Raw genomic sequence first — 12,131 nt, 5'->3', positions numbered from 1 at the left:
TCCCTACACATACAAACAAGCATAGTAATCCATCAGAAAGTAGCATAAAAGTTATTTATTACAAGCTCTCCATGATTGTTACTGTAATTTTTTGGGAATATTGGTTTATATTTCAAAAGGCAATTATTCCATTCTAAAACCTAATCTATGATGGGGTTTTTTTCTCCCTAGGTATAGATCAGTTCATAAATCAGCAGGTTGTTGCGACAAAGAAAGAATCAGTGTGGCCACTTTGATGCGGTGCGTGTGGTTATGTAGTATACAAGACATTGTAAGGCCATAATTCCTCAAGCCCCAATGTGTTTTGATCTTCTGCTTTCCTTTTAGAAACATGCTTCTCATTGATTTAAAGCTTTCTGTTGTTGGAAAAATCTACCACAGTCCTCTAATTTGTTCCAATGGTTGAATTCACTGTTACACACAAACTTTATTTCTTGTATAAAAAGACTCCACTACCAATGGCTGTGTCTCTGGTTCTTTTGTCTAGCAGAAAAGATGCTTTTACTCTCAGAGATCTGATGGAGGAAAGGGGGCAGGGTTGGAAGACAGTTGACACCAAAAGATGAATTCCCCTTAAATAGCTAATATAATACACTCAAAATCTGAAACAGCAGATTTGAAACACTGGAGACACCTAGATATCAGCCTAAGAAAATTACCTTCCTTTCCCCCCTCTCTTTTTTTTTCAGGATGCAATAAAAATACTTGAGATATTGGTAATTCTAAGCACCAAACCAGGAGCTCATTTAGTCTAGTTTCTTAACGACAGCTACAAATAGAAAAGTCACAGATTGCCTCTTAGTGGAGAATGATGGAAAGGCCACCCGCTGAAGCAACTGCCAACACTCTGGGATTGCTGGCTAGAAAATAACGTGCAAAGAAGAAATTAAAAGCCTATTCCATCAGCTCTCAACCTTTTTAGACTCAAGGCACCCCTCTATATACTCAGGAACCTCAGAAAATGTGAGCTCTTGCTTTTCCACTCAATTTTTTACTGCAGAAAAATACTAGAGCATTTATTTTGTTGCAATCATCTCAGAAAGACCACAACAGGGCAGGATGTTTTAGATGCTATGGATTCCTATTTGAAATGTCTGGGTCTGTCTTGTCAATCATGCACATGTAACAAAACTAATAATTTGTGGTACATCCCAGAACCCTTGAAAGTATCTCAAGGTACCTCAGGGTGCCACAGCACCCTGGTTGAGAATCACCAGACTAACCCCATGTACAGCAATCTCTTGTGCCCATCTCTACATGAAAGATGGGGATATGATCCTGAAGTATACTAGCCATTTGTAGGAGTTCCGGCTGAGGAAGAAGGCATTTGATAACAAACCAGTCTGCCTCTCATTACATTTCTCTCCTAACGTATCAGTGCAGGAAGACAAAAATAAAAAAAAATAAAAAAAAGTCATCTGAAATGTTGGTCTCAATTTTAATTCATCATTGGCTTTAGAAACATAGAACCACATGAGAATCTCCACAGCTGCTTAGATCACTGGTCCTGACACCTCCCCATGTTGTTTTCAGAAGTGGCTTCATTCTGTCATTCAGGCAAGAAATTTTGTGCATCCGTATATCACTGGGGGAGTCCAGCGGGTTACACAGTGACAAAGGCTATTACAAAAAAAAAGAAAAAAAACTTAACTACACAAAGAAAGCAAGCTTCAGGAGAGCTGCTGGGATAGTCCGTCAGGCAGAGTAAAGAATGTTGTTAAAAAAAAACTGGGATGACCAGCATTAGGACCACTGGGATTCAAGCCCAGAGAAGCTGAGCCAACAGGCAGGGGAAAGTCCATGGTGCCATCAGGCAGCTAGTCATACACCAGCCCACATCCAGCTTGGTCCCTCCCATGAGGACACTGATGAGGATTAAGGTGATGTGGAGGAATGGATAGAAATCACAGGCCTCTGACAATGGGACTAGAAAACCGCTTCTACTCCTGTGCACGCTTCTCAGACTCCAGCCTTGTCCATCTCACTCCTGCCTGATCCCCACATTACCACAGTCCCTGCTTCTGCTGTGTTTGGACCTCCTGGATCTTATCTACCATCCACCCGCGCCACGATACTGCCTCAGCCCATGGCCTGAGTACTCAGACTGTAATAAATACCTGGTGTGCCCCAGCATACCATTGGTAACTCATTAAGCCAACCACTCATGGCATGGTCAATCCTGACAACCAGTTCCAGTTAAAATTAGTAGAACTCATGCATCTTTGAACTGAAGTTGGGCACCTAAACTGACCAGCCATCTTCTAGGAAGCCTGCTTCCTTCTCATCTTCAACCCTAAGGACCTTTCAAATCTTTTTCAGTTCTAAATAAAGACCGAGTTGAATTCAAATGTTGAAGACACAACTGCAAATCTCAAACTTTATTTCCACATGACACGGGGGAAACAAGGGGGGAAGGGCCTTTCCACAAAAAGGTGTTCAACTTGTATATTTAACTTCTTTTCCCCAAACAGAAAATTAACGCTTCTTACTGTTAGTCAAATCTCTTTCGATTCCAGGGTTTCTATCTGGCAGCCGATAAAATACAGCATCTACCATTAACTGCATATTCTGCTACACTTACTTTGCATCAGTTCCACCTCAATCTGCAAATACTCAGTTTGTGTATCAAAATACCCAACTCACTGACACACTGTGTTACTGTCCTTTCTACACTAAAGTTGTCTCACCTTAATGGTGAGCCTTGTCCCATGATAATGAAAGTCAAAGGCCCTCCCCTTTACACCATTTTCTGTGTTCCACAATGAGCCATTTCTCCAAAAAAAAAAAAAAAAGTGCATAGCAGGAAAAAAAAAATCATTTGTTATTTAAATCTGTACTTCCCATTTTTTATAGCTCCTGGTTCCAAAATTGCACAACACACATTCCTTCCATAAACAAGATGTAACAGACCAAAAAAAAAAAAAATAAATAATAATAAATCACCCAGTTACTCCCATATTAAATTCAATATCTTCTAGAATGTCAGAAAGTCTGGATTTGAAGGACTAAAGAATCCAGCACTTCCCTGGTATTTTATTCTGATGGCTAATTATGCTCACTGTTTCAATAAAGGTGATACTTTGCTTCTACAGTGAAAAAAAGTCTGGTTTTAACTTCTTATAACTGTTTCTTATTATGCTTTTCTTTTCCAGGTTAAAGTCCGTTTCTACATAAATTTCTCCTTGGCAAGGCATTTATCCATTATAGTCAAGTCACCTCTGAATATATTTAAGTAGAAGAAACTTTGTAAGCATTTTAACTAAGAAAAAAAAAAAAAAAAACAGGAATTGAAGGGGAAGATGTGGAATATTTTCTTCTTCCATTTCTTCAATGGATTAAATCTTTCCCCCCCGCCCCCCATCTTCTTCACTCAGCAGCCAGTTACCATAGGTATGAGCTAAAAGGTCTCCAGTTTATGCCACCAATGGTTTATTGCAACATTGGGAAGAAACACATGTGGATTAAGCCAATCAGTCCCACCTGAGAAAATAATTTTGTAAGACTGTACCACTGTCTCCAGGACCAAGATTTACCACAGTTAAAGAGCCGGTGTCAAAGGATGGTCATCCTCGCTATAAAGAAGCAGCAACTGGCAGACAGCATACTACAGGATTTCTTCATATTATTGATATTACTTGCCAAGGGACAATCAAATTTTGTATGGTCATGTACCACTGTGTAATATGGGGTGGGTCTCACAATGGTAAATGCCCTCTCAAAAACCTAGATACTATTAGAAGAAGCACAAAGAATTTGAGCCTGGAAAGTTCTCCAAGTCATTTCCATTACACTGAAAATTGACCGCGAGTGAGGGAAAAAAAACAACCCACTGACACATGCTATCGATAAAGGATTGCACTTTTTCTGTAATAATCACCCTAGACTGAGATTTTCAGAGGAACAACTAAGAATTAGCTAAATCCTATTGATTTAGGGATAATACCCATCTGTCCATCCACCCATTCATAGACTCAGAGAAAATGAGGGTTGGAAGGGACCTCAAGAAGGTCATCTAGTCCAGCGTTTCTTAACCTGTGGGTCCTGACCCAAAAGTGGGTCACAAGAATATATGAAAGGGTTGTGAACAAACTTTTAAAAAGTGGATCAAACTTGAAAAATGTATTCTCCTTTAAAAGGAGAAAGATGTGGGAAACTGTTTTTCCCCTTGCAAGCTGGCAGAGTTCCAGCCTGTGAGGGTCTGCTTCCCCCCCACCTGGGCATTGGTGATACAAATGGGTCCCGATACGAAAAAAAAGAAAGGTTGAGAACCACTAACCTAGTCCAACCCCCTGCTCAGAGCAGGACCATCCCCAACTATGACATCCCAGCCAAGGCTTTGTTTAGCTGGGACTTAAAACCCTCCAAGGATGGCAATTCCACAACCCCTCTGGCTAGCCTGCTCCAGTGCTTTACTACTCTCCTCCTGAGAAAGTTTTTCCTTACACACTTTTCTATCCATCACTCCTTCCATTTCTCATATGCCACATTTATCTGCCTCTCTCTCCAATTAGTGGTCTGTCAATTTGCAGCCACCAACCACCCAGTTCTCTATCTATTTAAAACACTCCAACTGGCCACCCATGTCCATCCCATCCCACACACACACCAATATTCCCACACACCCCATCTATCTAAATATGCCACTGAAGCAATTTTAGCCTTGGTATATCAAACAAAACACATTTGATGAACTCAAGGGTAGCAAAAATGTCACTGTGGAGCGCTGATAACTCTCTCAACCTCAGCAGGGTTTGGGCACCCAACTCCCAGAGGTTCCTTTGAAAGATTTAACTATAGCAGAGATAATTTGGACAACCTACCTGTAAGCTTTGATCTTTTCACAACCTTAAATAGCCAACCCTGAAGCCCCGATGTTCTAGTGATCCTTTTTTCTTTTCTTTTTTAATTTTCTTCCATACTTCTCATTGGAATTTGCACTGTGGTATCCTCTCAAGCTGAAATTCATTTTAGAAGAATAAATCTAAGATAAAATGTTGTATGATGCCTTTTGGAAGAAATTCTCTGCATAGTCTGTGAATTATATTAATTTGTTACCTGCTAGTGGGTTCTTTCTGCCTTCTTCTGGAGAAGGACCTCTACTGTGTTAGCCCAGGAGATCTTCCATTTTAACATTATTTCCATGATAGACTGAGTCATGGGTCCTGGATTATAAACTATTCTTTAGTAGGGCCTTGGGTGAAACAGATAGGCAGAGAGTAGCAAGAGCTTTTTACATTTTGAACTCCCTGCTCAAATAAAGAGTCCCCACAGCCTAGTTGAGATTCTAGGCTTCACTGATCTCCCCTGTCCCTGGAGATCTTTGGGTGTCCTGGATGTCAGCTGTCATGACAAGCTGAGCCTGATGGGGAGAGACCTGGGTTCACGACATGCCTCATTCTTCCCGTTCCTAGATCTCTTTTTCCAATTCCTACTGTCCACTCAGGGAAACAAAGCTTAAAGAGACCTTCTTAGTGACCTATACTATAACAAACTGCTCTGTCATGTACACTTGAATTGGATAGAGCAGCCCACAAGGAAGGACTGGTGAGAGTGATATGCATGCATCCAGTTTTTAAGACCAGAAGAGAGTGCCTCGATTCTCAAAATCACCATCTCTGTCAATGCTTCCAGGCATAAATACCCTCTGCAGCTATGCACTGCGGCCGCTACAGACATCACTGTCTTATTATACTGGATGGAAGGGGAAATGGTAAATTGGCAAAATTAATCCCTTGTCAAACATCCACACGGATGCACAAAATGCAAAGAACTAAGGTATGATAGGTTTTCAGATAATTTTTTCCAGACCATAATAATTCCCTTGGCTACTCCAAAGAGGAAAGACCAGATAGAAAGAGATAAGAGGTCATTTAGTCACCTAAACCTATTAAGTGGAATTAGGCACCTAAGTGCCTCCATGGGTCTGGTCCTAGGTGATTATGCAGCCCTAACGGGTAGATAAATCAAGTAGGTTCTGTGTCCTGGGTACAGCATTGGCAGGGGCAACAGAGCCTGCTGGCTTGAGGGCATCAGCTACCATTCTTGTACACCATCAGTGTCAGCACCCAGGGCTGGTTCCCTTGGTTATCCATTCCTAGATATACTACTGATGGGAGGCTGCATACACAACTCCCCAAATTACCAGGTTATTGCTAATTCAACACCATATTACATTAATTAACATTTACACTGTAGGCAGGGGTTTGACTGGGCTATACACAAGCTTGCAGTCAATCTACTAAACTGAGGGACCAACAGCAGTAAAGACACAACAGCAAAGAATGCAGCACATGGGTTCAAGACCACCCACAACCCTAGGCTGGGCTAGCCCATGGCACTCATCTTCATTTGTATTGCTGCCAAGATTATTGGTTACTCACCTCTTCTGGAAGCCTTTCTAAAACTTGTTCTAGGAGCGAGATATAGACCTCTCCTCTGCTAGGCTTTCACATGGAAAAAAAATATCAGTCATACTTTGTTTACATGGGAAGAAAGACATAGGGTGGGATGCAATCACTAGGTCACTGCATCTAGACCCACATCCCCTCAGACAACCATGTTTGTGGATTCTTTTAAACATGAACATCCATCCTGGCCCCTCCTACTTACCAGTCACAATAGCACCCATGTAACACTAACAGGCAAACAAAACAGGACTACAGGAAGATAGGCAATGACATCAAGGAACACTACAGTGCCAGAGTGTTTGTAGGGTATGATAGCCCAGATGAACCTAAGATGATACCTCATGTCTAATGAAAATACAAGTCATTCTGTCTATAGGAGCAGTAAGTCATTCTAAGTGATCTTCATGAGGGCAGTGCAAAGTATTGGGATCTCTCCATGGTGCTGATTTGGAGTCGCTGCATAAAGAGCCTCCCAATCTTCAATGTAATTATCATCACAACATCCCCCCAGGGGTACAACACCACTATTCCTAGTTTACAGATGGCAAATGAAGTGCAGAGATATTAAGGGCTGGAGACAAAGTCACTTGGATGCCTAAATTGTGTTTGAGTTTCTATTTTAAATTAATGAGATCTAGGAGGTACTCACCTACCACCCTTGCAGGTTTGTCCATGACTTGCTCCAGATTACACATGGAGTCTGTGGAAGATTAGAAGAGTAGATTTGCATCTCTCAAGTCTGAGGATTGCACCTATCTGTTTTACTTCTGAAAAAGAGGCAGCTGATTGGTGGAACACTATCAAAACCTGCAAGTGAAGATACTGGTATTGTTCTGTATCACTGTGATAACTGGGACTACTACCACTGTGATAACCCACACCCCCACAAAAAAAAAAAACCCTGTATGTAGGAGAAGCGTTGCCAACATAAAATCTTTGCAGCTGGATAGTCCCTTGGAGCCAATCCCAGCTGGAAGCAGTACCATCTTCTCCATACCCACCACAAGGAAAGGGCAGTGACCAGGCTGTTACAGCCATTTTATGGTACAAGCACATTGGATTGCCCTACATACCACACCCCTACAGCACCTGCACCACAATACATGGACACTTCATCCCACCCCACTGAGACAGGGAAATACAAACATCCCTTCTCAGCATGAAAGCCCTAGTGAGCAAAGGGACATGCTTGATGTCATACTAGAAGTCTGTAATAAAAATCAGGATTTGAACCCAGGTCCCACCAAGCTATCATTCATCCAGATGTGGGAAGCTGAGGTACAGAGGAAATAAGGACCTGATCCAAAGTTCATGGAAATCAAGTAGATTTAACAGAGGCCAGTGGGTTTTGAAAACAGATTTATGTTACTTACCTAAGACCACACAAAAATTATTCAGAAGAGCCAAAAATGAACCCAGTTCTCCTGAATCCCAGCCTAATACTTTAAGAAAAACACTATTGGAGGCAAGGAAGCTATTTCAGAAGCTTTTTACTGCCAGCAATGCTCATCCCATAAATAGATTTTGCATCATTCCTTATCATCATGCTTCTTAAAGTGGGAGAGCTACCATGGCAAAATGTTCTGTAACAAAGATAGGCACCACATTTCCAATGGACCAAAATGAGATTACACGGAGGTTGTGTAACACAGCATTCCCCATCATGAGATGGACAAAGATTTTGTATTGCTCTAGAGCACTGTGACACATGGAGTAGTAGCTACCACAGCGATACATCCCCTGACAAAAACCCCCAAGACCGCACTAGCAAGGTTGCAAAATGAATTACCCAATAGAAAACACTGCACATTAAAAAGCTTCCCTATTCTTGAACAAAATACCATGACAGTTTCAGAAACAATCATTTAAAAACACAAGCCAAGGCAAATCCAGTCCATAGCAACCAGGAGGTCTGTTCTTCACTCAGATATTCTTCTCTGTAAAACACAGCTCTCAGAATTAATGATGGATTAAAAAACATGGCCCTACCAAAAGCTTGACCAGTGTCTGGAGGTCTCTCTCATATACCATATCATCTTAGCACTGCTTTTCTGGGTTCTGGCTCTCATGGATGGTAGGTGTCTGGGGGGAAAAAAAAAATGTGGAGCAGAGAACGGGATTGTTCCTCTCTAATCCTCATTTTCTCCCTTTACAAAAGGAACTTTCCAAATCCAACAGTTCCTTTCAGGGTCCAGAGTGGTGGACCCTGAAGCCTCAAAAAGACCCATACTCCAACACTAGTGGCCATACCTGAAACAAATTCTGGTGGTCTCATGGGAAGAGGCCAAGAATGGTTTGGGAAGAGCTACTTGTAGCCAATTTCACTGATGCATAGACTAGTCCTCACCCTCCTGAAATCCAAAACCATCTCCAGTGACCCTTCCAAGAAAGTTCTCCCTGAAGATGTGCTCCATGACTTCTCCCAACACTGCCAATATGCCAAGAATTAGGTAGGGGCAACTACTCCCTTAAAACTCATAGCAAAATTCTACCTTCCCCCTCCCCAGTCAAATCAATAAATCACACCCCAGGGTCAAGGCAGGACAGTTTTCTCTCACAAATCTCCATACCAGAGAATTAGACCCTTCAAATTTTGAAGTCTTTGCAAGGGGTTCAAATACTTAGTGTTCACTGAAGACAACACCCACTGTAAATGACAGCTATAGGTCTCCCTAGAAGCCTCATTTCCACTTGACTTCTACACCAATTTTCTGTGAGCTTTCAGTTTACTCTTCCTTTCATCATCCACTTTCTGCCACAGTGTGAAACACAGGATACTGGGCAAGATGGACCTATGGTCTGATCTAGTAAATGGCACTTCTTATGTTACATGAGCTTTAGATGCTAGTTTACCATTCATAGACTCAACATTCTTGGTAAAAGTTGTGGCAAAAGGAACCTAAAGAGTCTAGATTAGACTGTTCTAATCTATACTGACCTAGTCTAGGATAGACGAGTCTGTAATCCATCCTAGACTACACTACACTGTGCTAAAGCAGACTGTAGTACCCCAGACTCTACAACAGGAGATCATTCTAGACTATAACAGATCAGATCAGAAAAGAAAAGAAAGTACAGTATGGCAGTCTAGATTATAACAAACTAAAGTTTAATGGAGCAGAACAGACTTTGAAATTATCTTTAAAATGATTGGAAAGATCCAGACACATGCTGGGCGATGTCAAGAAAATTTAGAAATTTGCTTTTAGGAATTAGCTCACAAGTAAAGTAGATATTGCATTAAAACAATGGTTATGGGGAACAGCAAGGGTTAATTGGTTCCTAAATGCCTGATTGTGACAAAGTTTCACAGCCTTCAAGGCAGACACTATGTCCAAGGCCAGTGGACAAACAGCCTATCTTTTGTTATGGGTTTTCAGGGAACACTGTTCAAATTTCCAAGCCTGTGTGTGCATGTGAGGGGGGTTTTGAAAACAAAGAAACATTGTCTCATCAGTATGATGACCACAGGGAAACCAATCAATGGTATTCTGAAATTAAGAGTCAGGGGAGAGAGACAATTCAAAAGAAATGATTTCAAAGCAGCAAAAGGTCCCCCAAGCAGGGAAGCTGAGGTCACCATGGACAGAGGGTGCACCACAGTCCATCTCACCCACACAGGGCGGGGGGCCTCAGCCCTCAACCTCCAAGCTGCTGACATTCAAGAAAGCAGCAGAGGGTGAAGCTCATGTAGTGGGTCAGACATATCTTTCCTCTTTGAACCCTGGAACTGGTAGATATATAGAATCAGGGGGGTTAATTTTGTTTGCCTTGCCTGCATCACTCTTATTTGTTATCACTGTTTAAATCGATAACATTTTCCTATTCTTGAATGGAAGAACTCATGGTCAGTCTGAGGGTTTCAGTCTACCTGGAATAAGGTACCTGGGTCACAGCACCCAGTAATTGGCACTGAATTTATGACAAAATTTCCTGAGGGCGAATTTGGACACAATGAAGTTTGTACAGAAGCTTCTCATAGTGTAGCTATGGGATCTATGGACCATCTATGCACCCTATATCAAAAACCTAATACACCATTGGAAGCTAATCAGCCTAAAAACACTTCGATTCCTTCAAAGAAAACTGTAGCCATTACATATCTATTTATAGACTTAGGCATTGATAAATGTGCATTTGCCTCTGTGGGTATATCAGCATCTATAGATACATCTATATACGAGAGAGAGAGAGAGATGATTATTTTATATGTACAAATTGTATGCAATGTATTTTAGGTAATGTTTCTTATAAAATAACCATGTGAAAAAAATAAATTCTACGAAAATATTCATTTTTATCATGATAAGAGGCATCTACTGTCTTCATGACAGAAGTCAACAGGATTTGGACTAGGTTTGCCCAAGGTAATAATATAGGTGGAACTGCTGCAGTAATAAACTCCATAACAAAAGCCTACGTGTCATGACCTTTCTGTTTGGAGAATCCTAGTCTCGGCTCGATTCTCTTTAGTTTTCCTCATTTCCCTTTTTCCCCTTAAAGAGAGCTCCGCTTTTAAGCTACTAAGGATGTTTTGAAATATCATCCTCTTCTGCAAAGTGAAGAGAGGGTCTCATAGACAGGGCATTAGGTTGCAATACCAGAGACCGGAATTCATTTCTCTACTTGCAAACGAACACCACAGCAGTCATGAGCAAGTCAATAAAGTAACAGAGTTTTAAAATGGGGTAAGGGGCCATGCCTGAGAGTTAGGCACTTAATGCATTTACAAGTCTGATCCTACATATTTTACTTACTGAGTCTAAGAGGAGTTCAAAGTTGAAACAGATATGCAAAAGAACCTTTCTGAATGGAAACTCAGCAGTTGCCTGCACTTTACCCATATTTCAGGGCTGCATGGAGGACTTCTCAACCTACTGTTGACCAGTCCTTGGCTTCACACAGACCAGGAAAATATTGCATGGCCTTATGTCATTACTACACACATTACAAGAGTAGCTACAGCAATCTCCCTGCAATAAAATAATGGATATTCTAGCACTAGATGAAAACTGAGATGGACATGCTCATTGCTACCAGAAGACAGTTCCCAGACTACGTAACAAAGCAGGACAGAAAATGCCAGTATGTGACCATCTCCAACCACCTCTCCTGACAACTAGAGTGAAGGGCACTTCAGATAAATGTGTACCATTCTTTTAGAATAGCTAGGAATCAACATATCAAGAACTGATGCGCTATATCAAGAATCCAGTCATCACTCCTCAGAACTGGTTTCAGCCACACGACCTTCCTATTTCTTATCCATATTTTGTATAATCCTAACCGATGATTATATCGTTCACATAAAGTAACACAGAAAGTGTAATTTATATTATACATATACAGAAATGTTTCTATTACAGTACAATTGGATGCAAAATGTAAAATTATTGCCTCTTGTCTATTGAAGAAACATAACACACACACACATACACACAACCACACCCTATATCCCTAGTTACAGAAAGGCCTATAATTTCCATGAGTTTAGAAGGAGCACAAGAGATTCGGGCTCCATAATACATACAGTGAATAGTTTGATTTTTTTTGAGTGATAAGATCTTCAAAAGTGAAGAAAACAAAACGTTTCAACATGCTTCTTATCAGGGTAAGAAATCAAGTAGATTTTGAATGGCCCCGTGTCACTGTGATGGATACGGGTATAGCTACCACAGTGATCCATTCCCTATCAAAAACCTGGAGGATAGCCAGAGAAGATAT

At 41.1% G+C, this 12,131-nt stretch overlaps 1 long non-coding RNA gene across 3 annotated transcripts in view; it reads right to left on the bottom strand.

The window, feature by feature from the left end:
• Positions 1–7,166, bottom strand: part of LOC102372209 — an 11,039-nt gene extending 3,873 nt beyond the window's left edge. Inside the window, exons 1-4 of one of the 3 annotated variants that reach the window (XR_325541.3) lie at positions 7,057–7,166; positions 6,381–6,443; positions 5,056–5,191; positions 4,821–4,955 (exon numbers count right to left, since the gene is read on the bottom strand). This is a non-coding gene — a long non-coding RNA (uncharacterized LOC102372209). Of the gene's footprint in view, positions 1–1,427; positions 1,621–4,820; positions 4,956–5,055; positions 5,192–6,380; positions 6,444–7,056 lie in introns of those variants that run through there. The other 2 variants (XR_003092380.1, XR_001359228.2) reach the window with 2 other exon arrangements.
• Positions 7,167–12,131: the final 4,965 nt, after the last annotated feature.

This window comes from Alligator sinensis, unplaced genomic scaffold, assembly GCF_000455745.1.
Source record: "Alligator sinensis unplaced genomic scaffold, ASM45574v1 scaffold2766_1, whole genome shotgun sequence".
In the NCBI taxonomy this organism is placed as follows: domain Eukaryota; kingdom Metazoa; phylum Chordata; order Crocodylia; family Alligatoridae; genus Alligator; species Alligator sinensis.
The sequence above is the reverse complement of the archived record's forward strand: the minus strand, read 5'-3'. Positions and strand labels throughout refer to the sequence as shown.